A 23,147-nucleotide genomic window follows, 5' to 3' on the forward strand; every position below is an offset into this window, starting at 1 on the left:
CAGCCCTTGGGAATAGGCGAGTTTTAAGGCGAGTGGGGAGGCGTTCAATATTTACTGCCTTTATAAGGGGATAAGGATTCCCCTTCTTCACCCATGCCTTCCTTCTTCCTCTGCCCCTCCATTCTCGAGTTCCAGCGCCCTAGCTCTCGTGTTTTCCAATCTGAGCAAGCTCTCAACCATGTCCGGCTCTAGAGGGCAAGGCAAGTGGATGGCCTCCTCCGTCAAGGAGAAGGATATTGTCGAGCTTCGGGAGGCCGGGTATCTGGCGAAAGAGATCACCCACCGGCTCCCGGCCAAGGGACAATTCGTCCCCACACCAAAACCCAACGAGAGGGTGGTGTTCCTTCCTCATTTCGTCCGCGGGCTAGGGTTTCCACTTCACCCCTTCGTCCGCGGACTTATGTTCTATTATGGGTTAGATTTCCATGATCTAGCCCCGAACTCTTTCCTCAACATCTCGGCATTCATTGTCGTGTGTGAGGCTTTCTCCGCATCCAGCCCCACTTCGGACTGTGGCTCAAAATCTTCAACATGAAGCCGAAGGTGGTGGATGGCCAACACGTGGAGTGCGGGGGAGCCATGGCGAGCAAGATGCCCAACGTCACATGGCCCCAAGGCATGTTCGTGGAGACTGTCAAGGAGTGGCAGAAGCTGTGGTTTTATATCACACAGCCACGCGGTGCCACTTGGGCCGCCGCCCCTGAATTTATGTCTGGGGCTCCAATGCGGCTGACCTCCTGGATGGAGAAGGGCCCAAATTGGTCTTCGTCGGATGAGCTGATGGCGCTGCAAACGTGCATCCAAACCAAGGTGAACAAGAACATCAAGCTCGTCGATGTGATCCAGGTTATGCTGGTTCGCCATATCCTCCCCTGCCAAAGCCGAACTTCCCCTCTATGGGAGTTCGATCCGGAGAAGCACCAGACCTTGGTGAGGCTCTTCGGCACCACTCACGAAGATGCCTAGAAGCTGCTCTTCAAAGGTGATGAGAAGCTGCCGGCCATAGACTCGGATCGTGGGCACAATCTTGCCCACCCCGCCAGCGCGGTAAGTCCTTCACATCTCAAGGCGTACCCTCTACCTGTTTGTCCGAGGAGGGTAACTGAACTTTGCTAATTTATCGTTTCAGCAATGGACGGAGAAGGCGGAGCGAATTCACTGTTCAGCTTTGCCACCCGAAGAACCAGTCATCCCACTCCTGGCGAAGATGCTGGTCCAGGCGCCCTATCAGCCACCAGAGAAGAAGTCCAAGAAGAAGGCCAAGGGGGGCCGGGGTGGCCCCCGCCGCAAGGGCACTTCGGACGTGATGTCCGAGGACAAGACTCACTCCTCTGCCGCCGAAGATGACGATGAGGACGAGGGGGAGGAAAGCAACCCTCCCGCTGATGGGGGAGGAAGAAGAGGGCGGCCTCCACAAATCTGGAGGCGGAGGCGCCCAAGAAGGGGAAAGGCTCCATCACGGATAAAACCGCGTGGGACGTCGCCAACAGTCCTGAGCGACCCCCCCGGAACAAGCCCCTGGCCGCATCGTAAGTACTGACAAATTCGTACTTGCCCGTGTATCCGGCCTTTCCTCCTCATTGTATTAACATTGTTAATTGTGCTATTGCAGTCCGGCCCACGATAGCTCCCAGCGATCCTCCTCAGGAGGTTCGCTGGACTCAAAGGCGATGGCCAGCGAGTCATTGCCGGCTGCCTATTCTCCCACGGCCGAGGGCGACACCGAGGTGCTGTCGCGAAGGACTTTCCCAGGCCAGGGAGAGTCTCAGGAGGCCGTCAGGGTTGCGCCAGAGGGTGAAACCGCCGCCGGACACATGGGGGAGCAGTCCCCCATGAAGACTGGCGATGGGGGTCGTATTCAGTTCGGCCCCCGTCCGGATACGGTTCCGGAGACCTACACGGCTCCGGAGTCCGGCGTGCAGCCTCCTTTGAAAGACGGAGGTGCGCCTATCCCACCGGTGACCTCTTTTCAACCAGGGGCATTGGACGATCTTCTGGAAGCGCTGCGAGGCGCTTCCATTGTGGAAAAACACCGTATCCTTATGGGTACGGTGATTGAGAGAGATCAATCCGTCAAGAGCGGACTGACCGAAGCATGCAGCACCCTGCTGACAGGTTTTGAGGTAAGCGACGCAAAGGAGAGAATCCCCATATAGACACTAGCCCCTGAGACACTGCCCGGTGTGCGTAAAGCAAAAACCAGACAGTGGATCAATTCATTTCTGCAGGAAACTAACTAAATGTGTCTTGTATAAATGAGCAGGCGACGTTGCTGGCCATGACCTCACAAGATGCCGAAGTCTCCAGACTAAAGCAGAGGCTAGAGCGGGCCGAGGAGGAGCTCGGCCAAGCGAGGAAGCAGTTGGCAGACCAGCAAGGTATGCAATGACTTGCTATATATTCGGAAAGAATAAAGGATGGGTATTGATCATAGCGTTATGATATGTGTAGGAGCGATGACCGAGGTCGAGGCCCTTAAAAAGGCCGTGGCCGAATCAGAGGAGAAAGTTGCCAAGGAGCAAGCCACCCATAAGAAGCTCAAGGCCCGGGTCAACGAGGTCCAACAAGAGCTCTAGGACGCTGTGAAGAGATGCGAGGCCCTGGAGTGCGATGTGTCGGCTCGAGAAGCCGAACTCGCCAAGGCTCGCCAAAGCGCTGAAGAGGCCCGGGTGGAGGCTCAGACCGCCCTCCAGGAGATCTAGGAGGCCAAGAAGATCGCGGCGGGTAAGGCATTTAGTATGCAAAGCAAGTATGTGAAGAAAAAGTATGTCTTGCTAACCCGGATTCGGAGTTCTCCAAGGGCGTTTGCGGACCTGCCCTGCAGTGTGTCAGACGCTGCGGAGTTCTTCCGAGCCGAAGAGGGGAGCTCAACGGAGAAGCTGTTCTGGTCGCAATATCTTGCGCCAGAACATCCAGTACCCTTCACCGATCAACTTAAACAGCTGGTCGAGCTGCATAGGGTGGCCGAACTGGCCATGAAGGATTTAATAATCCGGCAGTGGCCTGCCGAAGCTATAGCCGGCAGTTACTTCGGACTCATGAAGCGGCTGGTGAACGCCTGTCCTCGGCTGGATGTCATCAAGCGGCCGATCTGCATGGAGGGCGCGCGCATGGCCTTTGCCCACGTCAAGGTCTGGTGGGCGAAGATGGACGCCGTCAAGCTCGTGACCGAAGGGCCGCCTGAGGGCAAGGAGTACCGCACGCCAGAGCGATATTTTGAAGACGTCCTGGAGGGTTCTCGCATTGTAGTGATGCAATGTGAAAAAGACATTATCTTTGAATGAATACATTCATGTTGTCGCTGCCATGTATGATGAAACAAAGTTGTTATGTAATATAATTTTTGTTATGTGAAAAATTTACCTCCTGTGCGGCCGTTTTGTATGAAATCTGAGAGTTGGCCAGTGGTCGGCTACTGCCCCCACGTAGGTAGTACGGGGGTGTTCGGGATGGAATCTAAACACTCTTTATCCAATAGTTTGGTCCTTGAAGGAGGTGTTTAGCGCAATGAACTAGGCAATCAGACTATGCGGCTTTAGCACTCTCACTTAGCCATAGGAGTTTGACAATAAAAATGTGGGCGCAGCCCCTAGTATCCGAAATAGGAATGCTATAGGCACCTGACCGGGTAAGTATCGATCCTTCGCGCAATGCGGAAAAAATCTCTATCGATTTGAAACCTCCGAAGAGCTGATCGGCTCTCGCCGCATCATGACAGTCAATTTTCGGCTTTCTCTACTGAGGTGCTCCTTCGGGTAAACCAGGGCACAATCGCAGTAGTGCTCCCTTTACTACCTTAGCCAATATAGCAGACCATAAGGTAGAAAGCACAGGAGCCGTGCAACCCAACTATTGACCAAAGACATGATTCGGAGCCAATGCATATAGTGCTAAATTGGGGGTGCCGAACTATACTGTAAAAAGTGTTCGGACTTTGTTGCCATAGTGTGGGGCGCTATGAAGCCACTGGCAAATTGAAACGTACCACAGTGTACGGGTGCTATCTGATAAGCTTATTAATACTAAAAAAGAAAAACAGAAAAGGAGTAAAAGCAATAAGCAGGGGCCCTAAAATTTGGGCCGCAAACTGTTTCAATTATGACTTGATTAATACGTCAAGGCGCATTGATGCAAGTAGTGCGATAAGAAACGGGCTATTTGACATGCCATCACCAAGGGAGAGCTGTGTGTGGGACCCTGGAGACAGGTGGAGTGGTTGTTTAAGAAACCAACTAAAAATTCCCCTCTACGTCCTGGCTGACTGCCGTCTTGGTGTATTTGGCCTTCGAAAGGAACTGCGATCAAGCCATCAGGGAAGGCCGGTGGAAAAGGAAACTGAAAAGGAAAAAGGAAACGGTGAATGTAAATGTGTCCGGGAGCGGTCAAGCCGTATTATGGATCACAAGGTAGGTATGCCTCCGTCTGTGCCCATGGTATTTTGAGTGTGTAGTTATGTACGCGTGGTACCAATGCCACCACTTGATTGGGACTGGGACGGAGGCCATATTGCTAGTCGAGCTCCTGACGAGCCAAGCTGTCCTGCTGCAGAATATTCCGGACCCTCTTAACGGTGTCCGAGGGCTCCTCAGCCGAATTAATGTTCTACTTGAGAAGGTCGCTCTATACTTCTGCTACTAAGGCAGCGGTGTGCTCTTCTGTACGAAGGGAGCGTTCCGTGTTTCCATTGACTGTTATGACGCCGCGTGGACCGGGCATCTTGAGCTTGAGATAAGCATAGTGTGGCACCGCGTTGAACCAAGCAAATGCGATTCGTCCTAGCAGTGCGTGGTAGCTGCTGCAAAAAGGGACGATATCGAAGATCAACTCTTCGCTTCGGAAGTTATCCGGAGATCCGAAGACAACCTCTAGCGTAATTGAGCCCGTGCAGTGGGCCTCTACACCTGGTATGACTCCTTTGAAGGTAGTCTCTGTGGGCTTGATCCGTGATGGGTTAATGCCCATTTTGCGCACTGTATCGTGTTAGCGCAGGTTCAGGCTGCTGCCGCCGTCCATAAGGACTCGCGTTAGGTGGAATCCGTCAATTATTGGGTCAAGGACCAATGCGGCTGAACCGCCATGACGGATACTGGTCGGATGATCCCGTCGATCAAAAGTGATCGGGCATGATGACCATGGATTAAATTTTGGGGCGACTGGCTCTATCGCATAGACGTCCCTGAGCGCCGCTTGCGCTCCCTCTTGGGGATGTGTGTAGCATATATCATGTTCACTGTTTTGACCAGGGGGGGGACTTCTTTTGTCCTCCTGTGTTCGGTTGCCGGGGCTCCTCATCATCGTCCTCACTTTGCGATCCCTTATCTTTGTTCTTGGCATTTAACTTGCCGGCCTGTTTGAAAACCCAACAATCTCTATTGGTATGATTGGCTGGTTTGTCAGGGGTGCCATGGATTTGGCATGGACGATCGAGTATGCGGTCCAAGCTGGATGGTCCCTGATTGTTTCTTTTATATGGCTTCTTCCGTTGGCCGGACATGGAGCCACTAAATCCGGCGTTGACTGTCGTGTCATCGGTGTTGTCGCCATTGCTTCGGCGTTTGTGTCTGCTACGTCGGAGCTTGCCGTTGCTATTTTTGACCTCGGAGGTGCCCGTGTCACTTGCTGTATTTTTGCTACGGGCCAGCCAACTATCCTCTCCCGCACAAAAGTGGGTCATGAGTGTCGTGAGGGCTGCCATGGACTTCGGCTTTTCCTGGCCGAGGTGGCGGGCGAGCCATTCATCACGGATGCTATGTTTAAAGGCTGCTAGGGCTTCGGCATCCGGACAATCGACGATCTGGTTCTTTTTGGTTAGGAACCTAGTCCCGAATTTCCTGGCTGACTCTCCAGGCTGTTGAACTATAGGCTCATTGTAAGGAGTTACGTCAATATAGGCTCGTTGTAAGTAGTACATCAATAAAATTGTCATCATTGCTCCAAGCAATTTTTGCTTTTAGTTAAATGATTTATGGTGGCACGATAAGTTCGAATTGATCGAAGAAATTAACTTTGGTGAATTTTATAACAGAAGGCTGAGTATGTTGTCGCATTAGAAGCAACAATGGAGAGTGATGAACCAAAGGTTCATTTATGAACTTGGTATGGTTTCTAGATGCTTCTGCAAATGGAACATGATTCTCAATAGTGGTTCCATAGCTCAATATAAGTAATCAAAGGTACTACCAGTGATCCAATATATAGTAAGTCTGTTTCCAATAAATTATGAATTCTTCTGAAAGGATGATAGGTGCATAAATATGCAAACGATACACATGGATATGAAATTCTCAAGATCTGATAGGATGAAGGCTATACCACAAGCAAAGCATGCACATACATGATGTCTACTACACAAACTTCTTCTGTAGACGTTGTTGGGACTCCAAGTACAGAGGTTTGTAGGACAGTAGCAAATTTCCCTCAAGTGGATGACCTAAGGTTTATCAATCCATGGGAGGCGTAGGATGAAGATGGTCTCTCTCAAGCAACCCTGCAACCAAATAACAAAGAGTCTCTTGTGTCCCCAACACACCCAATACAATGGTAAATTGTATAGGTGCACTAGTTCGGCGAAGAGATGGTGATACAAGTGCAATATGGATGGTAGATATAGGTTTTTATAATCTGAGAATATAAAAACAGCAAGGTAACTAATGATAAAACTGAGCGTAAACGGTATTGCAATGCTAGGAAACAAGGCCTAGGATCATACTTTCACTAGTGCAAGTTCTCTCAACAATAATAACATAATTGGATCATATAACTATCCCTCAACATGCAACAAAGAGTCACTCCAAAGTTACTAATAGCAGATAACAAACGAAGAGATTATTGTAGGGTACGAAACCACCTCAAAGTTATCCTTTCTGATCGATCTATTCAAGAGTCCGTAGTAAAGTAACACGAAGTTATTCTTTCCGTTCGATCTATCCTAGATTTCGTCCTAGAATAACACCTTAAGATACAAATCAACCAAAACCCTAATGTCACCTAGATACTCCAATGTCACCTCAAGTATCTGTGGATATGATTACACGATATGCATCACACAATCTCAGATTCATCTATTCAACCAACACAAAGTACTTCAAAGAGTGCCCCAAAGTTTCTACCGGAGAGTAAAGATGAAAACGTGTGCCAACCCCTATGCATAAGTTCAAAGGTCACTGAACCCGCAAGTTGATCACCAAAACATAATCAAGTAGATCACGTGAATATCCCATTGTAACCACAGATAAGCACATGCAAGACATACATCAAGTGTTCTGAAATCCTTAAAGACTCAATCCGACAAGATAACTTCAAAGGGAAAACTCAATCCATTACAAGAGAGTAGAGGGGGAGAAACATCATAAGATCCAACTATAATAGCAAATCTCGCGATACATCAAGATCGTACCACCTCAAGAACACGAGAGAGAGAGATCAAACACATAGCTACTGGTACATACCCTCAGCCCCGAGGGTGAACTACTGGTACATAGCGCTGGGATGATGAACATGGCCACCGGAGAGGGATTCCCCCTCCGGCAGAGTGCCGAAACGGGTCTAGATTGGTTTTCGAGGGCTATAGAGGCTTGCGGCAGCGGAACTCCCGATCTAGGTTTCTTTCTGGAAGTTTCTATATATATAAGAGGTTGTGGCATCGAGAACAAGTCAGGGGGGTCTCCGGGCTGTCCACGAGGTAGGGAGGCGCACCAAGGGGGGTGGGCGCGCCCCCACCCTCGCGGGCAGCCCGGGACTCTTCTGGCCCAACTCTTTTACTACATGACCTTCTTATGGTCCAAAAATAAGTTCCGTGAAGTTTCAGGTCAATTGGACTCCGTTTGGTTTTCCTTTTCTGTGAAACTCAAAAACAAGGAAAAAACATAAACTGGCACTGGGCTCTAGGTTAATAGGTTAGTCCCGAAAATCATATAAAATAGCATATAAATGCATATAAAACATCTTAGAAGGATAATATAATAGCATGGAACAATAAAAATTATAGATACGTTGGGGACGTATCAGCATCCCCAAGCTTAATTCCTGCTCGTCCTCGAGTAGGTAATTGATAAAAACAGAATTTTTGATATGGAATGCTAGCTAGCATATTCTTTAATGTAATTTTATTTATTGTGGCATGAATGTTCAGATCTGAAAGATTCAAGGAAAAAGTTTAATATTGACATAAAAAATTATAATACTTCAAGCATACTAACTAAGCAATCATGTCTTCTCAAAATAACATGGCCAAAGAAAGTTCGTCCCTACAAAATCATATAGTTTGGTCATGCTCCATTTTCGTCACACAAGAATGCTCTCATCATGCACAACCCCGATGACAAGCCAAGCAATTGTTTCATTTAGTAATCTCAAACTTTTTCAACCTTCACGTAATACATGAGCATGAGCCATGGATATAGCACTAACGGTGGAATAGAGTTTGATGATGGGAGTTGTGTGGAGAAGACAAAAAAGGAGAAAGTCTCACATTGACGCGGCTAATCAACCGGCTAGGGAGATGCCCATCAATTGATGTCATTGCGAGCAGTAGGGATTGCCATGCAACGGATGCACTAGAGCTATAAATGTATGAAAGCTCAACAAAAGAAACTAAGTGGGTGTGCATCCAACTTGCTTGCTCACGAAGACCTAGGGATTTGAGGAAGCCCATTGTTGGAATATACAAGCCAAGTTCTATAATGAAAAACTCCCACTAGTATATGAAAGTGACAAAATAAGAGACTCTCTAACATAAAGATCATGGTGCTACTTTGAAGCACAAGTGTGGAAAAAGGATAGTAGCATTGTCCCTTCTTTTTTTTCTTTTTTGGGCCTTTCTTATTTTTAATTGTCCTTTCTTTTTCTTCTTTTTTATTTGGCCTTTTTTTCTTTATTGGGACAATGTTCTATTAATGATGATCATCACACTTCTATTTATTTACAACTCAATGATTACAACTCAATACTAGAACAAAATATGACTCTATATGAATGCCTCAGGTGCTGTACCGGGATGGGCAATGAATCAAGAGTGACATGTATTAAATATTATGCATGGTGGCTTTGCCACAAATACGATGTCAGCTACATGATCATGCAAGGCAATATGACAATGATGAAGCATGTCATAATAAACTGAACGGTGGAAAGTTGCATGGCAATATATCTCGGAATGGCTATGGAAATGCCATAATAGGTAGGTATGGTGGCTGTTTTGAGGAAGATACAAGGAGGTTTATGTGTGATAGAGCATATCATATCATGGGGGCTGGATGCGCCGGTGAAGTTTGCACCAACTCTCAAGGTGAGAAAGGGCAACGCACGGTACCGAAGAGGCTAGCAATGATGGAAGGGTGAGAGTGCGTATAATCCATGGACTCAACATTAGTCATAAAGAACTCGAATACTTATTGCAAAACTCTACAAGTCATCAAAAACCAAGCACTACGCGCATGCTCCTAGGGGGGTAGATTGGTAGGAAAAGACCATCGCTCATCCCCGACCGCCACTCATAAGGATGACAAACAAAGAACACCTCATGTTTCAAATTTGTTACACAACGTTTAGCATACGTGCATGCTACGGGACTTGCAAACTCCAACACAAGTATTTCTCAATTTCACAATTACTCAACTAGCACGACTCTAATATCATCATCTTCATATCTCAAAACAATCATCAAGTATCTAACTTCTCATAGTTTTCAATGCACTCTCTATGGAAGTTTTTATTATACCCATCTTGGATGCCCATCATATTAGGACTAATTTCATAACCAAAGAAAATTACCGTCTTGTTCTAAAGACTCTCAAAATAATATAAGTGAAGCATGAGAGTTCATCTATCTCTTCAAAATAAAACCACTGCCGTGCTCTAAAAAGATATAAGTGAAGCACTAGAGCAAATGACAAACTACTCCAAAAGATATAAGTGAAGATCAATGAGTAGTTGAATAATTATGTAACTATGTGAAGACTCTATAACATTTAAGAATTTCAGATCTTGGTAGTTTATTCAAACAACAAGCAAAACAAAATAAAATAAAATTACGCTCCAAGCAAAACACATATCATGTGGTGAATAAAAATATAAGACGAAAGAGGGGATGCCATCCGGGGCATCCCCAAGCTTAGGCTCTTGGTTGTCCTTGAATATTACCTTGGGGTGCATTAGGAATCCCCAAGCTTATGCTCTTGCCACTCCTTATTCCATAGTCCATCGAATCTTTACCCAAAACTTGAAAACTTCACAACACAAAACTCAACAGAAAACTCGTCAGCTCCGTTAGTATAAGAAAATAAATCACCACTTAGATACTTTTGTGAACTCATTCTAAATTCATATTGGTGTAATATCTACTGTATTCCAACTTCTCTATTGTTCATACCCTCCGATACTACTCATAGATTCATCAAAATAAGCAAACAACACGATGAAAACAGAATCTGTCAAAAACAGAACAGTCTGTAGTAATCTCTATCAAACGTATATTTATGGAACTCTAAAAATTCTGAAATAAATTGGTGGACCTGAGTAATTTGTATATTAATTATCTTCAAAAAGAATCAATGTAAAAGCACTCTCCAGTAAAAAATGGCAGTTAATCTCGTGAGCGTTAAAGTTTCTGTTTTTTACAGCAAGATCATAAAGACTTCACCCAAGTCTTCCCAAAGGTTCTAGTTGGCGCAAACACTAATCAAAACATAAAACCACATCTAAACAGAGGTTAGATGAATTATTTATTACTAAACAGGAACAAAAAGCAAGTAACAAAAATAAAATTGGGTTTCCTCCCAACAAGCGCTATCGTAACGCCCCTAGCTAGCCATGATGATTTCAATGATGCTCACATAAAAGATAAGAATTGAAACATAAGGAGAGCATCATGAAGAAAATGACTAGCACATTTAAGTCTAACCCACTTCCTATGCATAGAGATTTTGTGAGCAAACAACTTATGGGAACATGAAACAACTAGAATAGGAAGGTAAAACAAGCAAATCTTCAAAAATTTCAACACATAGAGAGGAAACTTGATATGTCTCCCTAATAATAAAGCACGGATTGACTCCATGTGTTCACCGTCACAATGCGCTTTCTTCCTATGTCATAATACGCTTTTTCATGTCCGTTTTTTCTTGATTTCGATATTTTTCTTAATAACTGAGGTGGTACTATCTATTTCTTCAACAGTGCGTTTCTTTACCTAATCTTTGAGAGACATCTATATCTTTATCCGGTAAAAAAAGAGTCAAACCGAGCGTTGTATTCTTTGAGCGCTATTGACGGTAAGCTTCTCCCCTTGGCCACGACGTCAAAAAAATAAAGAACTTCATGCTGGGGATCGAACTTGAGGCCTTTGGATAAATGTTGCACGTGTGTACCATCTAAACTGCCATCAATTTGTGTTATCATTACGTTAAATGCCTGTAATAAGCCAAGGCGAATTATTGGCCCACAAATCGTGGCCCAGCTAAGGTTTCTTTTGCCCCGACAGTATAAGGCAAAAATAATTGCTGGCCAATGCAATCAATCTCAAGACCTCCTGTTGATAATATCATAACACAGCCAACCACCTAGATCCTGTTGTGTGCTCTTATTAACGTTGATACAGATGTCAACTTAGTCCCACCTCGCTATTTTAGACCATATCTAACCAATTTATATACGTCTTTAAATTCCCCAGGTATCACGAAACCGTCTCATGAATCAAAACGGGCGTTGGCAGAAATAAGAAAGGAAAAGAGAGAGGCTAATTTGTGGGCTATACTAAAAAGGAAGGAAATTAAACGAGACGTGGAAGGAATAAGGAAGAAAAATAGAGAGGCAAACTTGTGGGCTTACTAATAAGGAAATCAAAGAGACGGTGACAAAAATAAGAAAGGAAAGGGAGAGGCTAATATATGGACTAAATTAATAAGGAAGGAAGAGGCTATATATTGTGTGTGGTGGGACTCTTAAAATCAAACGGGACCTCACAGAGGAATAAATTGGTGGCTGTAAACGAGAAGACACACATGAGGAATAAATAAATAAGAAAGAGGAAACTCGACGCGACGGGCTGCCTTTTCTACCTTTGTTTGCAATGTGAGCTAAATCATCACAAAAAAAAACTGAGCTCGTGGTATACGAAAGCTAGCTAACGAAGGAGGAGTATGGCATTTGGATGGACGAGCTCCATGTAGCATTTGGATCCTATTTTGAAGATTCAAAACATTCTGGAAAAAATCATACATCATGGATGTGCTTTACATGTGTATAAAGTTTGACGATGACATACATTATGTTCAGAAGAACACAAAAAGACAAATTCATGCATTTTCCATACTAAACAGTATATATATTGTTCATCGTTTTCAAAATCATGATTCTATCTTTTTTGTAGTTCTCACCGTAATGTGTGCCATCTTCAAAGTTTACACATATGGAGTAGACATCCGTATGAACGTGTGTGATTTTTTTAGAAAATAATGAAACTTTGGAATGGGGTTTTCAAAATTTTCAAAATAAGGAGTTCCACGACACAGCCTTCAGCACTGTTCCAACATGCTTTGGTCCTGGGACTCATCTGTCTGTACAACGTCAACGACAGCATGATGGTTGCCTCTGGGCCATGGCAGGCATTCTTCCTGAAGTAGGAGGACATGCATGTCCTGATTCAATGGCGACGTGTAGATGTGCTGGCCTGTCACATGAGCAGCCCCATGGTGACTGTCTTCACGGGACTTTTCTTTCTACCAAGAGCACCGGCTGCCATATGGAGGGGCGGTGAACAGATGATGTTGGAGTACTACATGTGGTGAGTTCCAGCAGCACAAACATGGTAGCCACGTCTAGCTCCGTCTCGGTGCTTCCTCTACTCATTAATTTTGCTTTGTGCATGATATCTCCCATGTTCTTCGAATTATATTTGTGCTTATTCATAATTCATAATGCTTCGATTATTTCTACTATGATGAGTATTTGATATGACTAATGCAGAAAGTTCTTCTCAAACCTTAACTAATTATTTATAAAGTCAGTGTGATTAAAAAACAAAAGATCAAGAAACCACACACATATTGGACAGAATTTGTAAGCTAGATTTTATAAAGTTATATTGTTTATTTTGCTTTTTATGCACTTAGCAAATTTCATGAACGCAATTAGCGGGTCCGAATGCATGTCCAATATAAAGGGTTTTTCACCAGGATCACGTTAAGTTTTTAACCCGTTGCAACGCACGGGCATTTGTGCTAGTTATTGCAATATGTATAAGCATATGATCCTCTCTCATAATAATTTTCAGTAGCATCGCGAATAAATTCAACCATATAACCAGCACATAAATCATTCTTTTCATGATCTACTTGCATAGAAATTTTACTACTCTCCACATAAGCAAATGTATTATCATCAATAGTAGTGGGAGCAAACACAACAAAATAAATATCATGTGAAGCATAATCCAATGGAAAATTAAAATCATGAGGACAAGTTTCATGGTTATCATTATTCTTAATAGACAAGTCATCACAATAATCATCATAAGTAGCAACTTTGTTCTCATAATCAATTGGAACCTCTTCCGAAATAGTGGATTCATCACTTAATAAAGTCATGACCTCTCCAAATCTACTTTCATAATTATCACAATAATATTGAACATCCTCCAAAATAGTGGGATCATTACTTCCTAAAGTTGACACTCTTCCAAACCCACTTTCATCAATATAATCATCATAAATAGGAGGCATGCTTTCATCATAATAAATATTGTCATCAAAACTTGGGGGACTAAACATATCATCTTCATCAAACATAGCATCCCCAAGCTTGTGGCTTTGCATATCATTAGCATCATGGGTATTCAAAGAATTCATACTAACAACATTGCAATCATGCTCATCATACAAAGATTTAGTGCCAAACATTTTATTGCATTCTTCCTCTAGCAATTGAGCACAATTATCGGAATCCTTATTTTCACGAAAGACATTAAAAAGATGAAGCATATGAGGCACCCTCAATTCCATTTTTTTGTAGTTTTCTTTTATAGACTAAACTAGTGATAAAACAAGAAACTAAAAGATTCGATTGCAAGATCTAAAGATATACCTTCAAGCAATAACCTCCCCGGCAACGGCGCAAGAAACTCCTTGATGTCTACTACACAACCTTCTTCTTGTAGACGTTGTTGTGCCTCCAAGTGCAGAGGTTTGTTGGACAGTAGCAAATTTCCCTCAAGTGGATGACCTAAGGTTTATCAATCCGTGGAAGGCGTAGGATGAACATGGTCTCTCTCAAGCAACCCTGCAACCAAATAACAAAGAGTCTCTTGTGTCCCCAACACACCCAATACAATGGTAAATTGTATAGGTGCACTAGTTCGGCGAAGAGATGGTGATACAAGTGCAATATGGATGGTAGATATAGGTTTTTGTAATCTGAGAATATAAAAAAGCAAGGTAACTAATGATAAAAGTGAGCGTAAATGGTATTGCAATGCTAGGAAACAAGGCCTATGGTTCATACTTTCACTATTGCAAGTTCTCTCAACAATAATAACATAATTGGATCATATAACTATCCCTCAACATGCAACAAAGAGTCACTCCAAAGTCACTAATAGCGGAGAACAAACGAAGAGATTATTATAGGGTATGAAACCACCTCAAAGTTATCCTTTCTAATCGATCTATTCAAGAGTCCGTAGTAAAATAACACGAAGTTATTCTTTCCGTTCAATCTATCCTAGAGTTCGTACTAGAATAACAACTTAAGATACAAATCAACCAAAACCCTAATGTCACCTAGATACTCCAATGTCACCTCAAGTATCCGTGGGTATGATTACACGATATGCATCACACGATCTCAGATTCATCTATTCAACCAACACAAAGAACTTCAAAAAGTGCCCCAACGTTTCTACCGGAGAGTAAAGACGAAAACGTGTGCCAACCCCTATGCATAAGTTCACAAGGTCACTGAACCTGCAAGTTGATCACCAAAACATACATCAAGTAGATCACGTGAATATCCCATTGTCACCACAGATAAGCACATGCAAGACATACATCAAGTGTTCTCAAATCCTTAAAGACTCAATCCGATAAGATAACTTCAAAGGGAAAACTCAATCCATTACAAGAGATTAGAGGGGGAGAAACATCATAAGATCCAACTATAATTACAAATCTCGTGATAGATCAAGATCGTACCACCTCAAGAACACGAGAGAGAGAGAGATCAAACACATAGCTACTGGTACATACCCTCAGCCCCGAGGGTGAACTACTCCCTCCTCGTCATGGAGAGCGCCGGGATGATGAAGATGGCCACCGGAGAGGCATTCCCCCCTCCGGCAGGGTGCTGGAACGGGTCTAGATTGGTTTTCGTTGGCTACAGAGGCTTGCGGCGTCGGAACTCCCGATCTAGGTTTCTTTCTGGAAGTTTCTGTATATATAAGAGGTTTTGGCGTCGAGAACAAGTCAGGGGCGGTCTCCGGGCTGTCCACGAGGTAGGGAGGCGCGCCCAGGGGGGTGGGCGTGCCCCCCACCCTCGTGGGCAGCCCGGGACTCTTCTGGCCCAACTCTTTTACTCCATGGCCTTCTTCTGGTCCAAAAATAAGTTCCGTGAAGTTTCAGGTCAATTGGACTCCATTTGATTTTCCTTTTCTGTGAAACTCAAAAACAAGGGAAAATAGAAACTGGCACTGGGCTCTAGGTTAATAGGTAGTCCCAAAAATCGTATAAAATAGCATATAAATGCATATAAAACGTCCTAGAGGGATAATATAATAGCATGGAACAATAATTATAGATACATTCGAGACGTATCAATACACCGGATTGCCATTCGTGTAAAAGAAGATGTGCTCACTAGATTAGTGACTCTAGTGCAACTGGGAGAATATTGGAAATATGCCCTAGTGGCAATAATATTGTATTATTATATTTCTGTGTTCATAATTAAGAAGTTACGTTTCATGCTATAACTGCTATGATCATGAAATATGTGATTCAGTGGTATAATAAATGGTAAAGAATAGGTTCCTATCTTGCCTCTAAGACTGGCTCAAGTGTTGTTGGTGATCATGTTTTCCAGATCTTAGGATATTGTTAAGTGTAACAATAGTCCTAAAACAACATTGAGAGTATGACATTAGAAGAACGATCATATTGAATCGATCCAATCTTCTTTGTTATACTTTGAGATAATATCATCTGAAATCAATTGTTATAACACGGAGTGTTAGTATGTGTTTGTAGTTCCTCATACCATAAGAGTATCGTAATCACTTCATACAATACGGTGGACTTTGGGATTGGTCAAATGTCATCTGTAACTAGGTGATCATAACGACAACTTACGGGTTCATCGGAAAGTTTGACAAGGGACTAGATAACTCGAGAGTGGGATTTGCTTATTCGACGATGGAGAGATATTCTTAGGGCCCTCTCGGTGTGATGGCATCCATCATCTTCTGGCCAGACACAAGTAACTACGTCACGGGAATACCGGAACACTTCCACGAGAATGAAGAACAAAACCGGCAAGAAGACCAACGGTATACTGTGCATGTGCATGATTCGGGAGGATATTGATGCACCCCAAGTTTTTTAAAGTATCATGAAGTAAAGGTAAATTCACATGATAACTAAAGGTTCACTCAAATGTCATTCGTATAACCATTGGGATCGATATGGACGTCCACGGTTCCGCTATTGATCATTGAATGAAGGGTTTTCTTTCATATCGATGTTTTACCGAACCTACGAGGTCACAAGATTTAGGTAATCATGATCTGCCGAGTGATAGTAGGATGAGAGTGTCGAGGATTTATTTGTGGAATTCTTTCATTGATATTCGAAATAGTTTTGAGAGGAACCGGAGGCGTTTCGGGGTGACCGGAAGGGTTTCAGAGTTTATCGGGCAATACCGGATACTGCCGATAAATAATATATAGGTGGAAAATGTTTCTGGTGGTGTTAAATTGAAAATAAAAGGCTTGAGTAATTGCTAATTAGGAGGCTTTTATACTTAATTTAATATCAAATGGACTTAAAAGACCAAGTGGTGGAAGGAGTATTGGGCCACCAGGGCCCAATAGAGAGGCGCCCCCTTCTCCTCATGGTAAGGTGAGAAGGAGGCTTGTTGGTGCAATATCGTCCATCCTGTGTTTTGGAGATTGTTGGTAGAAACAAGTATGGACCGATTTGTTTGCTAGTGCATATAGAGAGAAATAGTCCATACAGAACCGAAGACAATGTTGTCTCTGGTTGCTAATTTTGAGGAACTTGACCAAAGTATATCTACGTTGCAGAGAAGAAAGAGCGACATCTGTTGAACACATGTAGACGAGAGGTTTACTGCTGAAGCAAAGCATTTGGTTCGGTACTATCATCCGAAGAAATTGACTGCAGTGAATGGAAGTCGCAGACAAAGTGAAGATGTAGTATTCATTTCGTTGTTCTTTTTTCAGTTATTTAAGTCATAGGACCTCCATACTATTAAGAGCGGTATATGTTCTTGAAGCTTAGATCCACTATGATGCTTAGCCCAAAACCCATGAAAGATATGAGAGAAATATATTTATGCTCCGAATGATTACCTCGCAGTAGTAGAAGTTGTTCTTTCTGCTACAGGAGATATCTTTCGGACTGAGGAGTTAGCATTACTTGCTTCGCAAGTAATGTTACCGTTGTGCTCAATTTTCGACCGTTGGACTCATGTAGTTCGGCCATTGGCTGCTCCACATGTCCAATTTGGTTATTTGCCATCAGGGAAGGCTGCGGCTATAAATAGACACCCCACTCTAACGTTGTTCGTTGGCTGATCCGCTTAAGATTTCTGAGAAGATTGATTTGAGCACCCCATCTCCGAGTGATTTGAGTTTAAGATCCACCGAGAGAAAAATCAAGAGTCCAAACTTAGACTGTGGTTTAGCATCACAATAGTTCTGAGTTAGAGTTCTTGTACCTATTACTCTTGAGAGATGCACACTCGCTAGATGGATAGGTGACGGCTCGAGCGTTGAATAGTTGTTGTCTTCACCGAGCAAGATCTTCAGCAACCAAGAGTGATTGTGGTTTGCGAAGGTCGACTGAAGGTTTGGAGATCGCCGACAAGTATCTACCACGAGTGAAATCAACTAGAGTCTAATCAACTTCGAGTTAAAGGAGAATAGGGTGAAGAGAGTTTATCTTCCGTGTTAAGTCACAGCCCCTCCAACCAGACATGGCCCTTTGGCAGAAGGGTGAACAGGTCTACTAAATCTCTCTGTCGACACCGAGCAACATTGGTTCAATTTACTTCACTTCAATACCTTCAGCGGTTTACATTCATGCTCTGTGACGATAGTTTATCTGATCATTCATTCTCTTTTGCATATCATTCATTTTTATTTCATCTGTCACTCGCATCAATTATTGTTCGATGCCCACACTGTTGCACCCTCTTCATTCTGCTATGTTATCTTAGTCCTTGTCATCTTCTGTGTCGTAAACTTATACCTCACTATGATTATTCCTCGAAGTTACCTATCGCATTTCTTTACCAGCTCTCTGTCATGACACTGTATATGCTGGCATATTACATTACTATCATTATCATAAAGCCTGATGTAGACTATGCTCGAACCATTATTGCATCCTAAATCGATGATTTTGTTACTCAATAATATGCTCGATTGAGTTCATATCTACCAAACCTTATTTCCGCTGCTGTGTTTGGGATCAGTTCGAAACTTTCAAAAGAAATATCTAATCTCCCATTCACCCCCCTCTGGTCGATATACTCTCGGTCCTAACAATTGGTATCAGAGCAGGTTCTCCCTGTCTCTGTTTATTAAAGGTCTAACATCCTTGGAGTTTTTAGTATGTCATATGCAGGTAGATCCTCGCACTCTGGAAGATTTCCTATCTTCGATGGAAATGATTATCTCTTCTGGAAAGAAAGAATGAGAATCAGAATTCAAGCCATTAACATAGACTTGTGGGAGATTATGGAAAACGGATACACCATTCAGCAACCGGATGATCCTACTTCTGATGACAAAGCAAATCTGAGATTGAATGCTCAAGCAAAAGATCTCATTCGAAGCAGTCTTTCAAAAGAAATTTTCCTTCGGTACCAAAAGCTCGACACCGTGAAGCAACTCTGGGATGCTATAAAATATACTCATGAAAAATTCATCGCTAGAACGGATCCCCTCACTCAAATGCTTCATGCCATGTTTGCTGGTTTTAGAAGTCTGCGTAAGGGAAGTGCTATGGAACTCACTGACCAATTGACAAATATTGTCGAAAGACTTCATCAATGAGGAATAACTGATATCACCGATAGAGGTGTGGTCAACAAGCTTCTGAGTGCTCTTGATGAAACCTTCGATCCCATCGTAGCTGAAATCAAGCAAAGACCAGATTATGCCGAACTTCACTATGTTGAGATCATGACGCTACTGTCCATTCATGAAGAAAAGATGGAGATTGAAAATGCAGGTCAAGAATCTTCTTCAGAAGGTGAAGGGAAAATACTTTCTCACTATGGCAACTCACAAGAAGAAGATGTCGAAAATCAACACACCATCACAAGGGAACTTGAAATGCTCACAGAAAGGCTAAGTGATCTTAGAAGACAAAATATATGCCTCAGAAATGATGATTAATTTTACTTGCCTCAATCCTCAAGAAAGTTACCTCCGAAAGAAATGAAGTGCTTCTAGTGCAAACAATTCGGTGACCTCATAGCTTATTGCCCCTGCTGGGAAAAGCCAAGCAATAGATGGAAATATCTTCATTGCAATGGATTCACTCGAATGGATCGTCATACTAAGCTCCCAAAGAAAAATGAATCTCCATCATCCTCTTCGACGAGACTAGTGACTGACGTATAAGCCAAAGCTACTATCGATCCAACATGAAGAAAATAACTTAGCTAAACAGAGTCTGTGCTGAAATGAAAATGGTTTCCGAATATGAGTCGTCTGAATCAGAATTAGATGATGAAGATCTCCACATAAGGATAGGAAGGAGCAATAGCTTTCATTTCCTACGAATCATCAGGAAATTCACTCGAATCAGATACTAATGATGATGCTTCAAGTGATCATGAACCAATTGCCTTCTATCTTATGGCGAAGCCTTCTAAGGACCAGGTATCAACAAAACATCCAAAATCCATGAATGGATATTCTCCTGAATACATTGCCTATGCTAAACTTGTTAAGATTGCAAAATCTCAACAAGATGAGCTTGAAATACTTGAGAGAAATCTTAGGAAAACCGAAGGATTACTGGTCGAAGATATGGAGAAGAATCAAAATTTGATCGAAGAGCATGATGGTTTTTCTTCAACTATTGATGATCTTACTAATCGATATGATTCCTTTCTGTCAACTACGAGAGTTTATCAGATGAACTCCTTAACCGGCATCAAGAACTCGAGTCACTAAAAGAGTCTCACAATGAGCTGGCGAAAGAAAAAGCTTCTCTCTTTGACGAGCAATCTAATCGTCTTCCTGATGATTTTGTGCCTCCTTGCTTAAAATGCCTAGAACGTAGCAATGTTGATTCACATGCTGAAACTTCTAATGCTATCATCGGGATTATCTGCCATTATGAATGGTAACACTAACCCCTCCTCCGAGGAATTTGCTGCTATTACCGATGAAGATTGCAAGCTAAAGGACTTTCTTGACACAGAAAAGCGAAGGAGCCTCAAAGGGCATCAAACTCTCTGTGTTGTGCTCAATAAGTCAATACTGCATAAAAATCCTCAAAAGGAAGGATTGGGTTTCGAAAGGAAACTCAACATCGATGGAACCTATTGGAGTCCCGAACAGTATCCTCGAACGAGTTGGGCTTGCTAAAACCAAAACACTTGAACTTGCAATTCTGCCAGGATATGATACTTCTGTTACTGTTGTTTCCGATGAGTCTGATGATTCGAACTACAAATTGTTCAAACAACAGAATGGTAAGGTTTTCGCTCGATATGTTGGGACTAACTGCAGGTCTGGTTCACCCAAGAAGCAAATCTAGGTGAAGAAATGGATCATTGAAAAATTGTCTGTCACTGCTAACTTGAACATGCAGAATAATTTCCTTCGAGACAATGATTATCATTCGCAGCTTGGCGCAGGAAAATTCTCGAATGGGTATCGGTCAAATTTTTGATAAATGTAAGTGCATCTAGTGCCCCTTAGTGATTTTGGTGTATTGAAGACTTACAGGTTAATGGACTGATGCGTTTGTGAGTGTACACAGGTCTATAAGTCTATGAGGAGTTTGATATTTACAGAGAAAGTCGACCCCCAAAAATGAAGTTCTTCGACTGAAGACTTTGGATTTCTAAACACTTTGAAAGTGAAGAAATTGGTGCGACCTTGAAGACTTGGTATTCATTCGAGGAACATGAAGCTTGAAGACTTTTGTTTTCTTAGTTTCATTTTCTCTTTCTTGAGTCATAGGAAACACCATACTGTTAAAGGGGGCCGAGGAAATAATAAGGAAAAAATTCCATGTGATGCTCAACTCAAAATCCTACACCTACCAATCCCTTCAAGTGAAGCCATTGGAAATCTCATAAAGTTCAGTCAATTTCTTCAGTGATAGAGACGAAGTTCTTCTTGTCTCTGAGGAATTTGTTCTGACTGAGGAGTTAGGAATTCATCAGTGCGGATTGCCTACAAGTGAGGAACATGATAGCCCTGAGGAATTTGAGCCTCAAATTTCCGACCGTTGCTGTGCTACGCGCCAGCTGTGCCAAAATATCTTATCCACCTAACGGTCATATCATTGAAGGGCATTTATGTCTTATCATGTCAGGCTACTCCCTAGGCTATAAATAGTCGGCCCCTACAATCACTAGCTGGTTGGCGGCTCCGAGAGAAACTGACACTTGTCATTTTAGAGCATCCCATCCTCCGAGGACTTTGAGCGAAAATCATCAAGTGAGGAAACCCAAACCCAAACACCTACAAACCCAAAGTGATTGAGCATCACTGAAGAGATTGATCCTGTGTGGATCTGACGCTTGTTACCTTTGAAGACTGTGCATCTTCCAAACAGTTAGGCGTCATGGTCTAGAGCATCCAAGAGGAAATTGTGCATCGCCGAGTGACCGAGTTTGTCAAGGTTCGGAAGTCACCTGAAGACTTACCACGAGTGATTGGGCGAGGTCTGTGTAACCTTAGCTCAAGGAGAATACGTTGAGGACTGTGTGTCCGGGACTGTGTGTCCTCAGGTTTAAATACCTAGCCGCTCCAACCAGACGTACAACTGTCACAGCAGTTGGAACTGGTCTACCAAATCATTGTCTTCACCAAGCCTACTAGTTCTATTTCCTCAACTCTACCAAATCACTGCCACAGCAGTTTGAAGACTTTGACTGAAGACTTTCTTAATTTCCTCAGTTCAATTTCTTCAATCTGTTTGTCTTCATCTTGTTTTATCCTGTGTTTACGCTTTCTGTACTCTGTGCTTACTTTCATTTCATCATGATGACCATGCTTCTGTTTGATTATGTTAGCATCTGAATACTTATTCCACTACAAGTAGTTCTTCGCTTAGGAATTCCCTCACCCTGAAATTTCTCAGTCAAGAATTCATAAAAATCGCCTATTCAACCCCCCTCTAGTTGATCTAATGCACTTTCAATTGGTATCAGAGCAAGGTACTCCCTTGTTCTATGTGATTTTGGTTTAACCGCCTGGAGTTTTAGTTATGTCGACCACAGGAATGAAGATTGTGTCATGCCCCATCTTTGACGGTCACAACTATCCCAAGTGGAAGGCCATGATGAAAAAGCGCCTCATGGGGATGAACAACAAACTGTGGACCGTCACTGAGATTGTTCTTACCGATCTGTGCAAGATGGCGGAAGATAATGACATTCGCAAGTACACTCTTCTCAACCTCACGACGAAGGACGTCATTTGCTCCTGTCTATCTCAAAATCAGTTCAGGAATATCATGCATCTCAATCATGCGAAGCTTATCTGGGACCGTCTCCCTGAGGTCTATGAAGGTCATCGAACCCGTCATGATCCTTGGTTTGAGGATTTCAAGGAATCACTCAAAGCAATGACATTCAAACCAGAATTATCATCTTCTACACGATGCCTTATGGCAAAAGGTGCTAAGGTAACTGAATGCTACCTATCCGAGTCCGGTGATGAT

Source organism: Aegilops tauschii, chromosome 4 (assembly GCF_002575655.3).
Source record: "Aegilops tauschii subsp. strangulata cultivar AL8/78 chromosome 4, Aet v6.0, whole genome shotgun sequence".
NCBI classification, from domain to species: Eukaryota; Viridiplantae; Streptophyta; class Magnoliopsida; order Poales; family Poaceae; genus Aegilops; species Aegilops tauschii.